Source organism: Chaetura pelagica, unplaced genomic scaffold, assembly GCF_000747805.2.
Source record: "Chaetura pelagica isolate M959 unplaced genomic scaffold, ChaPel_1.0 scaffold7, whole genome shotgun sequence".
Taxonomy (NCBI): domain Eukaryota; kingdom Metazoa; phylum Chordata; class Aves; order Apodiformes; family Apodidae; genus Chaetura; species Chaetura pelagica.
The window spans coordinates 2,793,357-2,802,117 of record NW_009953920.1 but is presented as its reverse complement, the minus strand read 5'-3'; positions in this window follow the sequence as shown (position 1 = coordinate 2,802,117).

Below are 8,761 nucleotides of genomic sequence, written 5' to 3'. Positions count from 1 at the left end.
CATCGCCACTACTCCCCGCTGTTGCCACTTGCTTTGGGGGGGTGACCTGCACCTTGGAGTGTCTGCCAGCCTGAGGTCCCTGGCTCATCACTGCAGCCCGACTCTCAGCTCTTGCAGTCCCGGCTCGCTCCAGCTGGACCTGGCTCGTCGCCGCAGCTTTTTCCTGCCAGCTGGCCTGCATTGCCTGCAGCTACCCACCTCAGGAACCCGTCTGCTGCTGAATACGTGTGGTGAGACTAATTCCTGCCACCTATGGTTCCAAAACCGGGTTGCAGGGTAAATCATAATCCTCTCCCTAAAGTGTTCCTGTCTTACCTGCACACAAACTGTGACCCTATAAGGGACAAGCATCGGGCTTGGTGCTTAAAAGATATTTCACAGGAATTACCCGTTTTGAACCTCCTGCCCCAAATTGTTTTTTTTTCCCCCACAATAAACCGCATGCTTGTAAATTCTAATTGGGGATTGGCTGCTGTTATTGGAAATATTAGTAAGTACTGATCAAGTTACTCACTCAAAAAGTCAGTGCTGAGGCTCACTGCTCCTCTGTGAGAGGTGAGCGCCACGTGCGGACCTCTCAGCAGATCCTGACAAGCTAAATACACTCCAAAAAGGAGATATAATAGGTCGCGGATCGCGACAATGAGGAAACTCACATGGGTGCAGATGCATTGGTGAACAACATTAAAAGATATGCCATGGGTCCAAAATTACAGACTAAAGCAGACATCTTAGTGAGAAGACGCAACATCTGTTGTACACACAACTTCAAGGTACAAAGAAAATATCCAGCAGGATATGCAAAATGAGGAATGACTCCAGGGGAATACTGGCAAATAGATTTTTCTGAGTTACCAAAATGTGATCAGTAGAAGTGTTTGCTTGTTTTAGTAGACATCTTTTCAGGATGGCAATAGGCTTTTCGTTGCCACACCAATCGGGCCAGGGAAGTTACTAAATTCTTGCTGAAAGAGATAGTTACTAGGTTTGGAATTCCTGAGGGCCAATCTTCTGATAATGGACCCCACTTTGTTGTAGAGGTGGTCCAATGAGTGTCCAGGTTTCTACAATTCAAATGGGACTTGCACACCCCATGGAATCCACAGTCTAAAGGTAAGATAATTAATCAAAGATAATTAAAATACAATTAATCAAATAATTAAAAGGCCATTTGCTAAATTATGCCAGGAAACTTACCTGAAGTGGATCAATGTTTTGCATGTGGCCTTACTGAGAATTAGAATCACTCCAAGAACCAGGGAAGGAGTGAACCCATTTGAGATTTTGTACAGTAAACCTTATCCAGTTAACAGCATTGTAACAAGTGAACAGATGCATATCAAAGGGGAGGGAATGTTGAAAGATTATTTGCTGTCTCTGGATTTTGTCCTCCCTTCACAGGTACCTGAACCAGAGAACTCCTCTAGCTTTGGGCTCAGCCATGCATCACTGCCAACTAGGAGATTCAGTCTACATCTGGACTTGGAAGGACAAGCTATTGAAGCAGAAGTGAAAGGGACCTTGTGCTGTCCTGCTGACCATGTACACTTCAGTGAAGGTGGACAGGATCAACTCTTGGATCACACCTGAAGGAGGGATGCCCCTACTGAGGGGCAGTGGACATGGATGCTTACAGGAGGACTTAAGTTAAAACTGTTTAGAAACCAGTTTTAGTTAATGAATTATGCTTGGGAATTGTGGAATACTTATTTAGAGCTCAACTGCCTTCAGGGACTATCAGTATTATTCTGTGTGATAACTGTATAACTCACTTGCATTTAAAAAAAAACCTATCAGAGGTCATGCTCATCTGGAACAGTATGGGTTTGTTGAAGTTAACAATATTAACATAATACTAATAACTAATTGGGTAACACATGCCATGGACACATCTCACATACTTTGGGAAAAGAACATGAACATCACCTTGGCCTAGGAGATAGTTAGAACAGCTGCTGAGTTTGCGTTCACTTCCCTGAATGTTCAGGGATGATTGATGTCCTTATTCCTTCCACAGTCTCCTGGGCCAACTTCTGGATAAACACAACCTACTAAAATACTAGTGGGAAATTATGTCCAAAAAGGAAACTATGAGCAAGACTTAAATTATCAAAAGCTTATACATATATATAGATATAAGTCTCGAAGGGGGGAATTGTCAGTTATTCATTGAAACAATTTGTGGGGGGGAAAAAAATCACATTAGGGAAAAATCACCTAAGAGTATATAAGGGACATGCAGAATAAAAACAGGGCCTAGATAACAGTGAAACAGTAAGAATTAGACAAAACCAGATTCCAATTAGAGAAGAACACTCCCCAAGTAGTCAACAGCCCAGCCTTGAGACAGGTCTGCAAGACACCTGCAAGACAGGTGAAAGGGATGAAAAGGAGCACTCCCCACAGTTTATCTTGGCTACAGCCTTGAGCACTGGGGAAAAACACACTGAGTAATCGAAATCACCATATTAATATATTAATGATGCATTAGCATACTAATATTCACACCCACAGAGGGACCCCTACTAACAACAAGCCCCTTACTCTTTGAGCACACGCAGTGAAATTCTTGAACATCGCCACTTTAAATGGAAGCAAGGGATTAGTTGACCTGTCCTGTGTGCAGATGATAGAATAATGTTAAAGTTCTTTCTCACATTTTGGGGTACAAAAGTAGCACTTACATTTCGGGAAACTAAGCTTGCTTTGTGGAATACCCTGCTGCCCCCTTTTCTGTGCAGAGCTGGGCATTAAAGCAAACATCTCAGCTCTGTGTGTGGGTTTGCTTTTGCACACTGGGTTACAGACCCCACTTTCAGGACAACACAGTCACCTCTCTTGGTGCGGGGTTCTCCACAGCTGCCGATCCAAGTCCATGGGCTGCAGCTCCACACTTGGCCCTCCTTCAGGGAACATCCCACCCTGCTCCTCCATGAGTGCAGGAGGACAGCTGCCATCTTGCCATAGTTTACAGGGGAACTTCTGCTAGGGCACCTCCTTCCCTCTCTTCCTCACCAATCTCATGACCTTCACCCAGGCATTACTTTCACCCCTCCAGCACTGCTCTTCCTCCACTCCTTCCACTCTCCTCAGGTCTAATATTAGTTCTTTCAAATGTTAATTTCGGAGGCGCATCTTTCTAACTATCCAGCCTTGGATACCTGAGCAGGGGGAGCTTTTAGTAGCTTCTAAAGGGAGCTACTCCCAAGGCCCCTCCCCCACTACCTAAACTGTGCCAGAAACAAGCCAGCACAGGGGTAATCTGGAAGAACTAACACTTTTTCCAGCAGAACCCACCTGCAGGGGCAGGGAGGCCTTTTGCAAAGGTCAAGCGAAACCTTGCAAAAACTCTGCTTAAAATCCCAAATGTCAAACTGTCCGTTTTAATAAAATACTTCTTGCTGGATTCCCTCAAAACTTCTTGTTACTTACCAAGTTCCAGTGACTAGTCCCACACTGAACACCTGGCAGCTTTAAGCTGAACACTTCTCAGTGGCTCCTTGCACCCTCTGAAAATTATAGTGCTTTGGTGTTTATACGAAGTACAGGAAGATGACAATTCGGTCATGGAGTACTCAGATACTAATGAAGAGAGTAGAAAACCAATATATACACTTGCGAATGTGGGGATTCTAACAGACGAAAAAGACCACTTTTTTTCATCCTGCATGCACTGCAGTCAATCAAAACATTTCCAAGTACCTCGCAAAAAAACAAGACAAGGGCAAAATACCTCCAAGTCGTGACAGGAAATATAACAACAACAACAACAACGATGATGATGATATAATAATAAAAAAATAAAATTATATACTTGTAATATTATATTATTTAGGGACCAAATGAAACAAAATTTGGAGCTTCCAAACACCCTTGTTTCTAACACTCCTCACCAAAGTAGGAGGAAGTAGGAGGCTAGGTGCAGTTGGATAAGGATTCCTAGATAAAGATCCAATAACAACAAACTAGCTGTTATTGAGCAGGCATTCTTTATTGCAGTGCTGGGCAGCACTGGGGATATCTCCACCTTAAGTGCTCACAAGACTTCTCTAAACACCCCAACTGATATACACCTAAATCATGCATATTCAGTTTTATACCAATGAGTTCTCAGAATTGTTTACCTAGTCATTTTGTTTCCTGGAATTAGCTATCTTTGTAATTATGCATGCTTGAGGCTCTCCTGTGGGGGGTCTTTGTTGATTCTAGTCCTTTGTTGTCTTTTTCTTTTCTCCTGTCCTAGTCCTGCTTCCAGTAGGTGAGTCCAGAATCAACATGAGTGTTGCCTGTAGGCCCAAGGTCTTAGAAGACTTGATGTTATCACAATCTGCAGGATGCTTGGCATAATTGACAGTTTCACATTGTTTTAAAAGTAACCCATTCAGCTAATTTAGTGCAGCAAATTCATTATTTTAGTAAATTTTTATTAGGCTAAATTTCTATTGAATCTACTAACGAGTACCCTATGAGTATCACAAGTGCAATAGGTGATAGAGAGCCCTGGATCTTCACCCAAGTCTAACCACCCTTCTCAGTGCAGCGATAACAGAAACACGTTTTAAGTGTAGAGAGGGAAGGGCTATTTAGCATTTGTGTATTGTAGTCCCATTCACTGAATGCATGTTGGTGTTTGGAGGCCATTAGGTTTCACCCCGAAGAAAGTCAGTGCATGTGCCTTAAGACTGCTCTGCAATGTGGAAGCATGGTAGGCGAGGATAATTAGGAGGTTTGTTTCAAAAGCAAACACCCGTGCAAAGCTAAAACACTAATGCAGAGGTACCTTGGATACCCTTGTAATCACTGGTTTGGGATTTTGCAACTAAAGCAATGAGAGTCCTTTTCCATACTAATTATAGCACTGATACCATTTTAACATTGCACATATTTAACTAGAATAACCCCCATGGAGAAAACAAATTCTCTATTTGCACCATCAAACATGTTTTCATTTGAGTGCTGTATGGTTGCATACCATAAATGCTATAATATTGCTAGTTGTTATAGATGCCTACTTAGATACTTCTCCAACATCTATCTTAAATATGATAAAGAGAATTAATAGTTTCCTAAATACCAGAAATAATTATATGTAAGGGGGTGTAACAAAAGACTACTATGGCTTCTTAATTCAGTTCATCTTGTGATAGCAGAGACACTCTCAGTTTTGTCCCTTGCCTTCCTTTTTCCCCTTGTGGTTATCTTCAGATGCTTGTGATTTGCTAAAGATGAATTTATGTAGCTGACAGGTAAGGCCTTTTGACATTAATATCAAAAAATAAATAACAAAGCCTTATGAGGCAAAATGGAGTTAAAAAATCAAAGAAGACAACAAATTAATCGTTTTTTTTAAACTTTGAACTACCTGGCAATCTGTGATTATACATTCCGAGAAATGTCTCATTTCACAGTGCTTCCAACATGTGAAGTGACTACCACTTACTTGCTGACAATTTATCAGACTGTTTGGTGACATTTGTCAGCTACCAATATCTGAGTTTGTGGGCCAAATTCTGCACATGCACTTCATGGCATCATGTGTTCTTAAGCCCAGTGGTAAAGGCTAAACCACAATTTTTTGTATGCTTATGCATTTGTCAGTCCTTTCCCAGCTGCTAAATAATCCCACAAAGCTGAAGCTGACTAGAGTAGGGTTAAGAAGGTGGCAATAAGCACAAATGAGGCAGAGATTATTTTACAATCATTATTAGGGTAGGCAACTAAATGGAATTCATGTGATTTCAGACAGACAACCAGAGTGAAAAATTGGGCTATTTCTACCATTCCTTCTTGACAGTGAAGTCTAATTGATGAAAGGAGCAAAAATGCTAGTGAAGTATGTTTTGCAACATTACTAGCATATGCTTTGCATTGAGACAAATTAACATACCTGCTCTGCATAGTTACACATACTATTCTTTTGTTTTGTGATTTAAAACAGCCCATGGTACAAATCTGTGGGCTGGAGGAAGAACTGCATATCAAAGGCCCTGAAAGTTTGCAGAGAAAGTAACACAGCTCTGATGATGAATGTGATGACTTGAATTGCATGCACTTGAAAAAACAGCTTTTTTTCCAATAGCTTGTTCATTTTAAGACAATCAATAATGGAAAAGAAATTGTCTGCTGCAATTTAGGAAGGCAGCAATATCTGAAATAAAAGAGCAAAAGACTTCTCCAAAGCAGTATTTAAAATCTGAAACTGAAAAAAATGATTAAAAAAAAAATATGTAAAATGTCAGTGTCTCTCTGAATCATCAAGGGGGGGCAAGCTGCATCCATGATCAACAGAAAATAAAGCTTAAGTCCCTCATTGGAACACAGCTGAGCTGAGCCTCTTCTGTGAACACTGCAATTAAAAATCCATTTGGAAATCTGATTTCATTCTGTTTCTTCCAGCAGACCAGGTCAGTCATACAAGGTATATTGAAGCCTGACAGATACAATCATGGCTTTCTATCTCTCCCCCTAAAGCACTTGAATTTACTGGAGAACCTGTCATAACCTTTTTCACACAGCTACGCACACTAGTATGAGTATATACATTCAGGATTGCATGGCAGGTGGTTAAATATAGCCTCTTTGGCCTTGTGTTGTTCTCTTCAGTCTTGACTGAGTGCTATATCTGTCCATCGCCTTCTGAGGGCCTTTTCAAAGAAAAGTTGGGTTAGATCTAAGACTTTATCTGGAAACTACTTCATTTATTTCCCCAGACTTGACACAGCTGAACTATCTTCCCAGTTCAGACCATATTTTTTGACTGGAATCTTTCTCCTGCACAGAGTAGGCACAGTGGCAGCTGACACAACAGTTCTCTTACCTCGCACAGAAGTCTTTTTGTCCTTCTGCTGTATATTTTTTATTCAGAACACAAGTCATGATTTCTGTGAGACTCCAGCCACAGCAACAACAGTGACTTGGCACTGCAATCCTCATGATAGTGAAGGCAGAGAATTACTACTTTAAGCAAATGTAAACAGATTACTGTAAAACATTTGGGTACCAAGAAGTACACTTTTTCAGTGTCATCAGTGTGCAGAATGAGAAGGAAAGAAAGGAAAGAGCAAGAGAAAGAGAGAAAGCAAGAAAGAGAGAAAGAATGTGTCAACCATGCTGTCAAACATAGAGCTACAGTTAGAAGTCCATAACCTGCATGACAAGATTTTTCTAACTCACAATACTTGTGAAGCTGCTGCTGGGTTAGCAATGGGGTAAAGGACAGCTTCGCTTTTCTCTTTGGTTGGACTAAGCACTGGCATCCTCAAGCTTCCTCTCAACCTGACCAGGTACACACGTTTTAACTATTGCTTTTATGTCACGAAGCAAAAAGAAGCCAAAATCCTCTGCAGGTAAACCAGTGTATTGCTTCCAAAAATCTGTTAATACTGATTTAGAAATGACATACAGCAATTAAAATAATAATAATAAAACAAAAAAAACCAAAACCATTTAAGAATATTTTTTCAGATTTTACACTGATTAGTTTTAGTTTATTGCCATTATCAGAATCAGAACAGAATATGCTCTGGCATAAAACCACTCATCTTTATCTCAGCATTGTATCTGGTACACAGAATTCTAATGACTACCCATAAAAACATACAAATTATAGCTGCTTTCTTCTAAAATGTGATGGAAATTCTTCAACCTTGAGACTGATTTAGGGTCAATGTGACTTTTGCCACACTAAGAATCATGGTATTTACCCAACGTGTTAAAAGTCAAGCACAGCAGCTGGGCTTGCTGAGTTACCAACAGTGATGCTATATGAAAATTTCACATTTGCATCTCAGAAACTGGACTATCAGCATCAGTCTTTCTTACACATTCAGTGTGCACCACTGAGTAAAACCATCTACATTTAGGGTGGCACACAGTAAGATAACTGTAACTCTGCAGTGCATTACACATATCAGCTTTAGGATGACTCTTTTTTTTTTTTCAAATTACAACTTCAGAAAAAGGTTTTCAACTGCTGTACAAAGCAGCTCGAAGTCTGTAATTTTCTTTTTTTCTTTTTTTTTTTTCTTTTTTTCTTTTTTTTTGGCATCATAGAATATGCTGAGTTGGAAGGGACCCATCTGGACGATGGAAACCAACTCCAGTCCCTATGTAGGTCACCTCAAGAATCACACCATGTCCCTGAGAGCGTCACCCAAATGCTTCATGAACTCAGGCAGGCTTGGTGCTGTGACCACTTCCCTGGGGAGATTGTTCTAGAGCTCAACCACCCTCTGGGTGAAAAACCTTTCCCTGATATCTAACCTAAACCTTGCCTGATGCAGCTTCCTGCCACTTCCCTGAGTCCTTTCTTTGGTCACAGGAGTGAAGAGGCCAGTACCTGGCCCATCTCTTCCCCTCGTAAGGAAGCCATGGACTACAAAGACGTCACCCCTCAGCCTCCTCTTCTCCAAGCTGAATAATCCAAGTGACCTTCGCCGCTCCTCCTAAGTGGAATGGCAGCAATTACCATACACAAGGGAAAAGTAACCAAAATAGCACCTGATACCTCCCTGAGAAGAGAATTTCTTTGAGAATAGTAGATAATGGATTATATACCTGTCAAATCGTTATCTTTACAGGACTAGCAACTGCAAGCAAAGTTGATTAGATTACTGTAAAACATTTGGTTACTAAAAAGTACACTTTTTGAGTGAGAGAAGGAGAGAGGGAGAGAGAGAGAGAAAGAGAGAGAGAGAGAAAGGAGGGAAGGAGGGAGAGAAGGAGGGAAGGAAGGAAGGAGGGAAGGAAGGAAGGAAGGAAG